This window comes from Dendrobium catenatum, unplaced genomic scaffold (assembly GCF_001605985.2).
Source record: "Dendrobium catenatum unplaced genomic scaffold, ASM160598v2 fragScaff_scaffold_864, whole genome shotgun sequence".
In the NCBI taxonomy this organism is placed as follows: Eukaryota; Viridiplantae; Streptophyta; class Magnoliopsida; order Asparagales; family Orchidaceae; genus Dendrobium; species Dendrobium catenatum.
Window position 1 is genome coordinate 465,331 of NW_021319326.1, and position 14,766 is coordinate 480,096.

Sequence of the window (14,766 nt, forward strand, 5' to 3'; positions counted from 1 at the left end):
TATTTAGTAGAGGGATGGAAGTTTTGAGACCATCAGTGGTTAGGGAGAGATCTTCCGACAACCATCAAATGAGCATAAGTTGTACAATGGTCGTAAGTCAGAAGGGGATCTGGCTGAGACCAACAAAATAGCAGAAGCACAATGACGATTGGTGGTCGAAAAGAGAACTGGTTGGACCCACTAGAGAACTATCCCACATATGCATAAGATCGCGAGCCTAATTCATAAACTTGGCTCTTCTACACTCCATCTATCGCCTACGATCAAATGTGGTAGTCAAAATAATATGTCGATCCCTTAGAGGATCCCTCACCATCTCTGGGCTGCTTTTCTTGAAGCCGTCAGTATATATTCATTTTCCAAAAAAATAATAAAAGATTATTCAATTTATAATTGATGCTTAAAATTGTAAACTTATATGTTCATATAGGCCCACATCGCCCACTCGTCCACCAACAGATGGTCCTTCTACGATTTTTGGGTTTAACTGTGCAACTCAATAGTAGATACTACTAAAAAGTTTATTTTTTTACAGCATTTTATAGCGGCGGTTTTAAAACCGCTGTTATAAATGAATATAAACAGCGGTTAAAACTGCTGCTAAATTTATTTTAGAGTTAGCGCAAGATTTTTTAGCAGTGGTCTGTAAACCGCCAGTTAAAGCACCCGCTCATAAATCTGTTCTCCTACGTTCTTGCCCTAGCCGACCCCCAACTTCATCTTCCTACGTCTTCCTTCAGCGGTGATTTACGTCGAATCAGCAGCCCCAATGCCGAAGCCACCCATCTCTATGCCGAATCCTACCATCCCGATGCCGAATCGTCACATCATGCTGATCCTGTCGTCCCGATGCCTAATCCATCCTGAAACCCGCAAGGAAAAAATGGGAAGAGAAGACGAGCATATCAGAGTAGTGAAGCTGGGGTACAAAGAGGCAGTTATAGATGGGAACCACGAGGAAGAAGCGACATGGGCGAACATGATCGGCGACCTCCTCAAGAGGAGGGAGTACGTTGAGGGTCTGAGGTGGATCCAAATAGATTACAAGGTATTGGCTAAGTATCTTCCCCAGAAACAGCTCCTTGCGACATGCTAGTATCTTGGCGAGGTCTACCTTCGGCTACAGCGCTTCAAAGAAGCACTCCACTATCAGGTTATAATTGTTTAAAGTTTAATTTTCTCTATCAATTTGAATGGTTGCAAGTAATGATTAATATCCTTTACACGGTGGAGTTTCTTCTTTTCCTGTTTCATTTCTTTTTCTTATTTTTGTTGGTTGGTTGTATCCGTTGTGTTAGTGGAGTGAATACTTAGGCGGTGATTAATTGTAAAAAAACAAAGTGGATGAATTAGTCCTACTATAGATTTTTTTACAAAGAAATTTTCATATTTTTTTCTCCTTTTTCATTCCTCTTGCATTTTCTACTCCACTTTGGTATCAGGGTATTGATTCATGGCCGATGCTAGCAAGACTCTTGGGAATAACATTAAACACGACGTCCTCACCAAGGTTTGCTTTTATAGAAGCTCTAGATTCCAAGATGTCCTGCATCTATTCTAATTTTTGAATTCTAACTCTAGTACAGATACATCTAATATATCTATTAGGTTAAGTTAAGATCACCATCTAATTACTGATGAGCCTAAACATTATTCTCTTACATTTTTATGATTTGTTCTTTCTTGCAAGAGGAATTTTTTATTTTTCTTTTTGAGTTATATATATGGTATTGATTGCCATTGCTATCCATCCAATATCATAGTTTAGCAATTCTTTCTAAACACTTCTTGTGCCATTGATATGGTTCTCAGAAAAATGAAATCATCACTATATATCCTAATATATTTTTAAATCAATCATAAAATACTATAGAAAATCCATCAGTGAACAAGTCTTCTATAGATCTCCTTGACATAAGTTATTATGGCTATAGTTATTTTGCAAATGCTATGGGGTTTGCTGCTTTAGGAAGCGAGACACCTCTAATGTTTCAAGGGGAATAGAATTTGAAATGCCTCAAACCAATCCTCTAATGCTACATGTGGTTTTCTAATAATTTCTTGTGAATCTCTATGGTTTAAGTGGAGTTTTTGTTTCATCTACATCTCTTATTTATGTGGGATTTTTGTTTCTATGATTTAAGTGGAGTTTTTGTTTCATCTACATCTCATTGTTAATTATTATAATTTTATTTTGTTGTTATATTTGGATGATTATCTTAAACTTGGATAACAACATAAAATTGGACAAATGCTCTGCATGTGAGCAATGGAGATACTCATACGGACCACTAGTGTCTACCTGCAGTCCCAATTATGGTACTTGAGGTAACTGTTCTATTGTTTCATGTAATTTTGGGGCAAATGTTAAAATATTTTGTTTAATAAGTCTTTGTGATCTTCAAATGGTGAAATGTGCTTTGAAATAGAATGCCACACTCTCTTTCTTGTTATGGTGAACGTTTGAACGCTTTCTATGTATCATATGATGAACTTCTTTGTAAACCATTTTTTTAATTTGCATTTGTTTGTATAATCCCTCTTATACATGTAGATAAAAAATCTGCATTTGTTGGTTTAATCCCTCTTATACATGTATTTTTTCTTAAATGCTCTATTATTTTGTTATGTAATGGCGTTCTTTAATATACCATTAAACATTCTACATGATACACTATTGGCTTTTACTAACTAGTTTCAAGGATGACAGAATCCTAAACAAAGTAGAACTCAAAGTTCCCAAATCTGTAGACATTTGTGGAAGTTATGGGGTTTGCTGCTTCAGGAAACAACATCTGCTTAGTGTTGGCAGTTTATAAAGCTAAACAAATCTATGAAACTTTTTCGTTGTTGCTTTTTCAGTTATTAAAAAAATTGTTGACAGTTCATAAAGGGTGATCCTGATGATTTGAAATTATATTTCATTGAGAGCCCATATGTATGAAATTTACCGAAGTGAAATTCTTAACCACCAAAAATCCCATGTAGTTGAAATTTTTCGATACAGGTGAACATTACAAGTGTTGATGAAGCTATAGCTATTGCCTTATTGGAGCTGCTCTTTCTTTTTCATCATCCGCATTTGTTCTATAGATATGCATTCTTATGTACTCAAGTTTTACAAGCTAGTTAATAGTTATGATTGCGATTCTTTTGCTGCATGACTTTCGAAAGAGATCATATTGAGGCAATTTTTAATTTACAAGTATCTTAGTGCTGCGAGTCTTGCTATTTCATCAGCTAGTGCAAGAGTTGTGATGTTTCGGTAGTGAGACACCTCTAATGTTTCAAGGGGAATAGAATTTGGAAGAGTTGTGATGTTTCTTAAGTGATAACCAGAACTTACTCTTTTGGTTGAATGATTCAACAGTTTTTTTTTTTTTTTTTTTCATTAGGTGCATCCTTATGGAAACTTGATTTCTTATTTTCTTTCATTTTCATTAGGTGCATCCTTATGTAGCAACATGAAACAAGAATTCCAAGTTTGGAATCAGAAATGAGAAGATGCAATGGTTTGTAGACACTATAAAATCTTATCCAAATGAACTCAAACTTGTTGGGGCTCATTGCCACTTGGGATCAACTATTACTAAAGTGCACTATGTATTTTTCATTTATCTTTAAAATGCCTTCATCTCAGTATTTTTTGATGGAATTTGTGTTGTGCTAAGCATGTAATTATGACACTGATAATAATTTTGATTATTCTCCATTTTTTTCTATTTCACCACCTCAACAACATTTTTTTAATTATATTTATATCCTTAATTACTTCTATGTGATTTTGGAGAACAAGTAGTAAAGTTCATTTGTGATTATGCTTATTATTGGTCTCGCATTCTTCTTTTTTACCTTTGAAAATTATTCTGTTCTTTTTGTTTTTGAATGGGTAGAGTTGGATACCTTAATATGTCAACGTTCCTATAACATTATCATTTTGATATGTTGCTTATGTGTATATGATATTGCATTGAACATTTAGGTTTTGTATTTTTTTTTTCAAATTCTGGACATTTGTGGCGGTTATAACCGCCACAAAACTAAATATCAATTCATCTGGATATAATTTGTGGTGGTTCTAACCGCTGCTAATCTGGATATTTGTGGAGGATATAACCACTGCTATATTCAGCACTTCATCAGATCTACCCTGCCGGTCCTTAAACCGCTGCAGAATGTCATAGCAGCGCATTGCAATTGCAGCGGGGGTGTAGCAGTTTTAAAACCGCTGCAAAGAAATTTGGACCGGAGCCTCGCGGGTAACAATGGCGGGAGAGGAGGCTGGAGCTAGGTTAGAACCTTGTGCGGGTAGGGGGTTGGTGATTGTGGGTGGGCTGGCCGGCTCGGACAGAAATTGAATAATTTTATTTAAACTTTTTTGCGGCAAATTTTTGTTGAATACCTACAAAATACTTTTTGAATGATTTTTCCTCCAAAAACTCTTTGAAAATATTTCAGACAGCTTTTTTATGCTCGTGTTTATTTTCTTATGCATGTTTTACCAGTTAAAAGTTTTTATGTCAGAAATCTGCCAAAAATATCAATTAATGATGGATTTTAGTCATTTTTTGGAGAAAAAAAACCGTTGGAAATATCATTTTTTCTGTAGTGCCTATGATCAGTGTGTGGAACTTAGCTCTAGTATGGTGGGCAATACACATTCTCCCAACATTAGAAACTCAATTTTGTCTATTATGGTCCCTCCTCTTAGCATAATCTGGGCTGCCCCAAACACTGGTCAAGTCGGCCTATACATTCTCATCAATTCAAAGCGATCGCTCGTCTGACTTTCTAATGTACGTAAACATATCTTTCAGGTAAATCAATTTGTGCATCTCAAATATTTTGGCAGTGTCTAATCATGTGCCTAATATTTATAATTATCATATCATCCGTTCTATGATTACTAGGGATGCAATAATCAGTTCTCTGCTCACCCTATTGAACTTGAGATTCATAATCATCTTATGGAGATGAATATAGATTCGGTTGCTAACCAGGATTGTTTTAATGTTGCTTTTTTCAAAAAAGCTGGAATATTATTAAAGTACATTTATGCAATGTTGTCAATGATTTCTTTAATCGGCTTTCTATTCCTATGATTTTTTATGAGCACCTATTTAGTCCTTATTCCTTAGCGCAATAATATGAATTGATGGAATGACTCAGACCCATCAACTTATGTACAACTTTTAACAAATTATTCTGTAAAATCCTTGCTTTTATAATGGCTCTTATTCTTCCCAAAATTATTTCATTGAACAAACTGGTTTAGTCAAAGGTAGAAATATTTCTAACAATGTTTTGCTTACTATGGAGATGATTCATGATTTAATTGTAAAAAGAGAGGTCATAATATTATTTTGAAGTTTGATATCTCGAAAACTTATGATAATATATATTGGACGTTTATTTATAATATTCCTAAGCTTTTTGGTTTCAATGATATCTCTATTACTCTTTATAGGAATAAAATTTAAAATGTTTGATACTATATTATCACTAATTGTAAAGCTCATGATTATTTCAAAGATTTCATGGTGGTAGGCAAGGGGATCCTCTTTATCCTGTTCCCTAAATCATTGTTGTAGAAAATGTGACGCCCCAAGATCTAACTTGGAAAAGTTATTCAGTTGATCTATTAAACCGTCAACTAGCAGAGCTATTTATAATCATCAATCAGTGATAAACGAGCTAAAAAAATCAATAATTTAAAAGATCAAGTAAACATTTCTATTCATTCCCTAAAGTTCATTTACAATACTCAGGATCTTCAACAATGATCACACATCCATCTTGTCCTGAGTACAAAAGAATAACTATAACTAAAATGAACAAAAACCTGAACAATCTTGATCAACCTCACTCTCCTGCTCCCTCGCCCTGATTTGAAATTATTAACCACATATAATGAGCTTAAAAAGCTCAGCAGGTCACCAAATACCTCCAACTAAAATCAAAGCATGGTACGGAAGCAATATACATATCAATCAATCAAATCATTGCAGTCACACATGATCATTGAATCAATGCAGAATCAAAAATTATGCAAAAACAGTAATCAATATAGAAACGGTAGTCAATACAGAAACATGTGAATCCATAATCATCAATAAAAGAATCAATAAACAGTATAAAAGTTCGTAAAGCTCAATGAATCAGTACGTACGTCAAATCTCTACGGTAATCGTCGTATCAATAATATCAGTCAATAATACCAGTCGTATAAAGAGAGACCATCAATTCAATAATATCAGTCGACATAAAACATTAAATCAATACTATCATTCGTGATTGTTGAAGTCAAACAAATGCAGTAGAATCGTATCAAAACATATGCTTGCAATTTCAGTTATTCAATATCACGTGCTTAGTGAATCACATGCAATCCAGCAAACTATATCACGTATTCAGTGAATCACATGTCACTTGCTCAGTATCACATGCATGATGTCAGTACAGTGAATTAGTAGTACCAGTACATGTATCAGTATCAGTAACAATCCAGTGGCATGAACGATAATGTTATAACAATGAAATCGTGCAGTAACAGTAAATCTGTACAGTAACGATAAATTTGTACAGTAATGTTCAGTATTAGTAAATGTGTCAGTATCAGAAAATCCGTCAAATCAATATCATATTAATAACATCAATATATCATATCAATAGAATCAATCAGATCATTAAATAAATAAATCAATTCATATCAATAATATTAATCAGTATATAATCATATAAAACAATCAAATCAATACATCGATAAGAATAGTTGATCATCTAAATACTCGGGCTCACAAGCTACCTTCTCAAGTATGAGGCTTAGTTGGCTCATTGGCTGCTTATAAATAACAAATATAAGGTAGAAAATAATGAATTTATTCATACATTTTGAATGTGAAAATGAAATCATTATTTTTGATAAAAGAATTAAGCACAAATATGCCACCAGTAAATAGCAATTTAAATTCCCATGTAGAGAGTTTAGCTTCTACTATTTTGAACCATTTTATCAAACAGGGAGGATTTCTTTGTACCTTTGCAGAGCGGCGTGCTTTAGTAAAAAATAGGGAGTAATTCATTTGTAAAACTAGTAATATGAGTTATAGAGTTCACAATTCTCTGCACCTAATTAGACACCGTCAAAATATTTGAGATGCACAATTCGATTCACCTGCAAGATATATTTACATACATTAGAAAGTCAGATGAGCGATCGCTTTGAATTGATGAGAATGTATGAGCCAACTTGACCAGTGCTTGGGGCAGCACAGATTATGATAAGAGGAGGGACCATAATAGACATAAATGGGCTTCTGATGTTGGGAGGATGTGTATTGCCCACCATACTAGAGCTAAGTTCCACACGCTGAGCATATGCACTACAGAAAAAATGATATTTTCAAAGAGCCTTTTTTCTCTGATAAATGACTTAAATCCATCAATAATTGATTTTTTAGCAGATTTTCGACATAAAAACTTTTCGCTGTTAAAACACGCATCGAAAAATAAACACTAGCATAAAATAAGCGGTCGAAAACATTTTTGCAGAGTTTTTGGAGGAAATAATCATTTGAAAAAAAATCTTGTGGGTATTCAACGAAAATTTGCTGCAAAAAAGTTTTAAAAAAACTATTCAATTTCTGTGCGAGTTTCAAAATAAATTTAATAATTTATATGTTTTTATCATAAATTTAATTAGAATATATTAGGCCTTATGGTATACAAGTATGAATTAATAGCCGTTTGATTATATTTCATACTTTGCACACTTCAAACAACAGCTTTACTAATAACTGTCCACTGTAGCAAGCTAGCAATTGGATTTTAAAACGCGAAACCAACTTTGCCGCTTCTTCTACTTGACAGTTTCTTCTGCCTGTTTCTACGAGAGGTTTCTGCTCTATCTCCAACTGCTTAAGGCCACAGCCAAACAACTATCCGAACTACAACGGTAAGATGGATTTCACCTGAAAGACATGATTAAGCCAAAAATTCATGAAGAGATTCTTAGCTTGAGAGGAAGAAGAGGAGATTAGAACGGAGAACCAGTGAATTTGACTTGTCTATGCTCCTGAATACTAGAAATTATTACGTGAGGTGTCCGAAAATGTTAGGAGGCTAATCCGGAAGTGTCTCGCCACTCAATGTACTATGTATTGGGTGACCTGATCCGTCTGAATTAACCTCCGTACCCATATGCGCCTCTAAAAACTAGCTTTGTATATTATATCATGTATGAGAACTAACATATTAGGGAATTCCAGGGCGGATGAGATCGGTAGAAATTTTGCAACAGATCTCAAAACTTGGATTCTTTTTTTAGTGGAATGATAGTCTTTTCAATGATTTTAATGAAATAAATGAGTGGACAAATTAAGGTGATCAATTATTGTTTACTATTCACATGCAAACTTCTCAACTTATATTATATATAATAGTAAATTGCCCTACGTTAATAAGATTTAAAAACTTAGGGGCTGATTGACAAAATTAAGATTAAAAAAGGATTTAATAAACTCTATAAATTCGGAAATTGGTAAATTTTGGGTAGGTTATATTAATCTGAAAATTATACGGCTAAATTGAGCTATTTATTTTAAAATTTAATCACAAATTATTCAATTAATCTAGAATATGCTTTCATCTTCATCATATTTTTTGTTACTTTTGCTTTTCCACATCGCCATTTCGTCGTGTTTGCTTCAACCTTGTGTGCTTCGCTTTTGATAAGCATAAGTTATAATCCATTCAGCTTATACTGCCATAGCCGCCTGACAATATTGTGTATTTGTCACTTCTCTGCTACAGCAGGCATTGCATATACAGACTATTTCAATCTTAGCCCTTCATGCCTGACTGACTTGATCCAATGGCTCTTACTTACTCAGCCATTATATATATTGTATGAAGAACAGTGGAATGGGATTAAGAAAAGGTTTTAGAATTTTGTTCACACATATACTTCTTCTCTGTTTTCTTTGTTTGTTCCTCTTGCAGGTTGATGAACATAACATGCAGCCCGATGCAGTTTGAGAAGATTCACATGGTATCAGAGCTTCTAGGTTTTGGTCTCTGATTTACAATCCTTCTTAGTTTTTTGTTTCCTTCCTACAAATTTCACAGCATGAGCATTGCCGATTCATCAAACAACAACTATTCCGTCTCCTCCCAAACCCCGGTGAAGATGAGTGATACCATTATTCCACCTCAACTGAAGTTTCAGATACTTAATATGAAATCTGTGATGAATACCCAATTGACTTCGGATAACTATCTTCTTTGGAAATCTCAAGTGCTCAAGCTCTTCACGGCAAATGGTTTTGACGGATACCTGGACGGAACAAAACCAAAGTAAGAAAACATACAGCAAAAGCATCAGGTGAAGTTGTTCCTAATCCTAACTATCAAACATGGATTCTTATAGACCGAAATCTGTCTGCCGCTTTGTATTCGGTAATCTCACCAAGTCTCTTGCCATACATTCTGAATCTAGAAACCTGTGCGGATATCTGGAAAATGATCGAACGATGCCTGCAATCTTCGAATCGTTCCCGATTGCTTCAGTTAAATAACGAGTTGCATCACGTCACAATGAAAGATCGAACGATGATGTAGTATCTTTCTGATATTAAGATCAATTGTGACGCGATTGCTTCCTCTAGCACTCCATTAGATCCAGAAGATGTTATTATGTATACTTTGAATGGACTGCCTCCAACGTATCAGGCTTTTAAAACCTACATTAGAGCAAACATGCAGCCAATTAATATAGATGACTTTTATGCCCTGTTATGCAGTGAAGATAACTTAATATAGCTACTAAAAGTGCTCGTGAGAATCAGCTCCTTCCGTTCACTGATCCTCAGCTAGCGTTTGCTGCTTCCCGTGGTCGTGGCTGTTTCCGCTCTAACAGAGGTCGTGGACGGTATACCCAAGCTAACTCCTCTCCGGTACATCAAATTACTCAGCAACCTGGACGGTCAGCCAACAATTATATAGAATGCCAAATTTGTCATAAGCCAGGACATTCTGCATTCAAGTGTTGGCATAGAGCTAATATGCAGTACCAACCAGCCTCCTCTTCTGCATTTGTTGCCAACTCGACATCCGAAACTAATGAATGGGTGTTGGATTATGGTGCAACTTCTCATCTAACACCTTATTTTACTCAAATTCAAAATCCGCAACAGTATATGGGATCTCAACAAGTTCAAATAGGCATGGAGACATGCTACCAATCACTCATTCTGGCCAAGGCATTCCACCTACTCCTCACCGTAAGCTTCTCTTAAATCCTTTGCTTCATGTACCTTCCATTTGACATAATCTAATTTCTATACATAAATTAGTCCAAGATAATCCTCGCTCCATTCAATTTAACAAATCTGGTTTTGCTATAAAGGACTTGACTAATAATCAAATTAAACTCTTCTCCACGGTCCCACCCGTCAAGGCCTCTATAGATTGCAAGCTTCTTCACAACTCAGCATCTCTCCCATCGTTCTCCTCAGTACACTTTGGCATCACCGCTTAGGCCATCCATCCACTTCAACACAATCGGATTTACCTGCTGCTTTTAGAACTATGTCATCTAGGTTTCATTGTAAAGCTTGTGCACTCTCAAAGAGTCACAAATTACCCTTTTTTCGTTCTTCAAATTGTAGCACAAAACTTTTAGATTTGATACATACCGATGTATGAGGACCTTCCCCAATTTTGTCAAACGGTTTAAATATTATATATTATTTGTGGATGGTTTTTCTCATTTTTGTTGGGTTTTTCCGATGCGCCTTAAATTTGAAGCTCATTCTAAGTTTTTAATTTTTAAGTCGTCGTTGGAAAAACAATTCAACAAATCCATTAAGATCCTTCATTCAGACAATGGTGGCGAATACATTAACTCCACTTTTCAAACTACCTTAAAAGCCGATGGCATTGTTCACCAATTAACTTGTCCTTATACACCAGAACAAAAATGGCGTTGCGGAACGGATTCATCATCATATCATTGAAACACTACGCAGCCTTCTGTTAGATGCCCATATACCCTTCTCCTTTTGGCATGACACACTACTTACAACCATTTATTTACTTAATCGTTTACCCATCTCACCATTTCCTAAACTATCACCTTTCCAACTCTTATATAAGCCACCGAATCATACCTTTTTAAAAACTTTTGGTTGTTTATGTTACCCTTGGCTACCAAATCTTCCCCAGCATAAATTTGACTCAAAATCATCCCCGTGTTTTTCTTGGCTATGCGTCAAATACTAAAGGTTAAAAATGCTACAATATTGAATAACACAAAATCTTCATTTCATGACATGTTAAATTCTTTGAAAACAATTTTCCTTTTCAAACACAATCTCAAACAATTTCCTCTACATCAGCTCCTCAATTCCAAACTCCTTTAACCTTAGTTCTCATCACCTCCAAACTAGTTACAACAACTTCTAATTCAGTCACGCCTTCTAATGTCTATATTACTCCAAATTCTGAACCAGATTCCATATCTTCCCCAACATGCTCATTGCCCGTCTCTATATCTTCACCTTCAAACCATATCTCTCCCCCACCTCAACAAACTAACCCAATGCTTACTCGCTTCAAAACTGGACATCTAAAACCCAAAAATATTGTTAGCATGTCTCATTGTTTACAGCCTATGGAATATCCTTCATGTTACTCTCAAGCTTCTAAGCACTTGAAGTGGCGTCAAGCTATGTCAGCCGAATTTGACGCTTTACAAGCACAGAGCACTTCACTTGGATACTTGTGCCTCCATCACCCATTCAAAATGTTCTTGGGTGAAAGTGGATCTATAAAACAAAATATAATGCAGATGGCTATATTACAAGGCATAAAGCATGTTTAGTGGCACAAGGTTTTAAGCAAGAGTATGACTTAGATTTTTTAGAGAAATTTAGTCCGGTTGCAAAGTTTCCAACTATACGCATTCTTCTTACCGTTGCCGTGACACACAATTGACGGTTGGGCAGAAGTCCTGCGTCAGTTGACGGTCTTGCAGAAGTCGGGCATCGGTCTGTAGTCGGACAGAACTCCAGTGTCAGTCGGTGGCCTGACAGGAGTCCAACGTCAATTGGTGGCTGGCAAAAATCTGGCGACAATTGTGGCCTGGTGGAAGTCCGATGGTGGTTGAGGAGGAGTCTGATGGCAAGAAAATTTTCTTCCTTCTCTTAATTCTTTTCCTTGCTTGGGTCCCCTTCCATAAAAAAATGAGGGGTCTATTTATAGTTTTATGAGATTGACATGGCCAGTAAATAAGAAGGAGATTAAGGTTAAATTGGGAGCAGTTTGAATGGACAACCGATGTTGATTCCCTTGATTGTGGATCGTTTACTGTGCATTTGAATGTCTTAATGATAACAAAATTTGATGTTCTTGGGCTTGTTATTGGATTCATCTTGTCAAGTTGCTCGATTCAAATATAAGCACGTCACATTTGAAAATTATTTTGTCATTCAATTTATGGTTTGAACTCTTCAAATGCACTTCTGGTTTTCGATTTTGGCTCAGATTGAGTCAGATTTGTTGTCATTGGGTTCATAATTCTGAGACATTCAGTTTGATTGTAAGTTTACTGAAATTGGAGTACGAATGACCCCAAATTTAATTTCGAAAGTTTTCAACTTGATTTTGCCTCGAGATTCATGCCCGATCAAGATTTTTTTTGATGATAAATAAAAAATGAAAGATTAAGATTTAAGGCTTGGTTCGGGATCGCTTTTTTATTTCTTCTTAAAGCAGCTTTTTAATACAAAAATTAAATTTTATACATATACCAAAAAGTTTGAGAAAAAATATGGGTATGATATTAGGAGTTAAAGTTGGTGTTAACAACATGTATCCGCTTTATAGGCGATGGCGTACGTCAATGTTGGTGGTGATGAAGTCGACAAGCGTACTACTTCTGTGGTAATGGCTTGTGTTAGAATTATAGGTCATAACATACTTTAAGGTTATAAACAATGGCATGCGACTAAGTTGGTGAGGATCGATGACAAACATCAGCCTTATCGACGATGGCGTCCATTGATAATATTAGCAAACATTAGTGGCAAAATCAGTAGTTGTTGATGTTGGTGTTCACAAAATTAGCAAGCGTCAATTATTTTGATGATGTTGTGCATCAAACTTATAAATGATAACGTTTATCAACATTTTTAGTAATGTTAAGAGAGTAAATTTAGTTGAAATTAATATTAGCGTCGATGGCGTGCAACGATCTTGTAGGTAGTAGCGTGCATCAACAATATGTGAAAATTTGAGCAGACATCGATGTTGGTGTCAATAATATGCATCAACCCATTAGTCAATGGTGTGTGTTCACGCTATTGATGATAGGAGGTGACCAAGTGAATGTGGGTCGATGTTGTAGGTGATAGTGGTTAAGAGGCTATAGCTGGTGATGATGGTCAGATGTCATATTGAAAATAATGCTCATATAATTACAATACACATGCGATGGTGGTTGAGATACAATAGAAATTGACGATGATCGAATGATCTTAGCCGAGTGATGATGGTCGAGATATCATAGTTGGTAATGATGGTTAAAGAATCACAATCATGTGATAATGGTTAGGAAATAATAGACAACGATCATGGTCGAAGTATTGTGTTGAAGCTATAATAGTGAAAGGACAGAAATTAGACATCATTAACCAGAAGATTGCAGTCGAGCAATAGTAGTTTAGATCATAGCATGACAATGGTGATCAAATGACTATAGTTAGGAAATCATGATTAGAAGACTACAATCAACCAACGATGTTCGGTGGGTTGTAGTTAGACAATGGTGGTCAGATAATCTGGAATAAAAACAAGAAAATGATATAAATTATTTTGATGTATATATTGACGTACCTTGTTGACAACAAATGATATATGCAATCTAGTGATGGTAAGATAATAAAGAGATTTGACAATCTATCTATTAAGAATTGAGGCACAATATAAAAAAGTAAGGTTTTTGCATCACTTAATATAGGTTATGGCTGTGGTTTTAACCATCCCAAAAAAATACTTGTAGCGTTTTAAAACCGTTGCAAGACTACTATAATTATTGCTTGCTACAAAGGTCTTCCACAACGGTTTTGAAACTATTGGGAAGGCAATTTGTTGCACTAGTTTTAGTAGCAGTTAATTGCCATCATGTCATGATAGAAACAACTGCTATAGCTGTTGATTTGTGGCAGTTAAAACCATAACATTTTTTATAGATTTTAAAAAAATATTTTACACATTGGATGAATTTGTTTTATGCAAAAACAACTTAATCTTAAAATATTAAATTGAAATTTTATAGTCTTGATATTATCCTAAAAGTACTTTAAGGAAAACAAACTTGTAATGTAGTTCCATGGAAAGGGAGCCTCCTAGAACAATATTTTTGTAGGAGAATTAAGGGCCAGGGTCTGAGCTCACACACATAATATATACATATAACTCAAACTCAAAATCTTTTAGTTGATAGACAAAACACCTAATCAACAAATCAAGGAGAACTATTTAGTGTAAGGTATTTCCTTGCCACAAAAAAAACTTGCTCAACAAATCATTATAGAAGTTGGAAAAATCCCCAAAAGTGAATTGAATTCCTTGGAAATTTTGTTGTCAGTATTGAAATGGTCCATTTTAAAATTAGATATAAGTTGTCATTACAAAAGCACTGCAATAATAAAAAGGAAGAGGAAACGAAATACTTTCTTCAGTTAAAATATGTTGCCAAACAAGTTC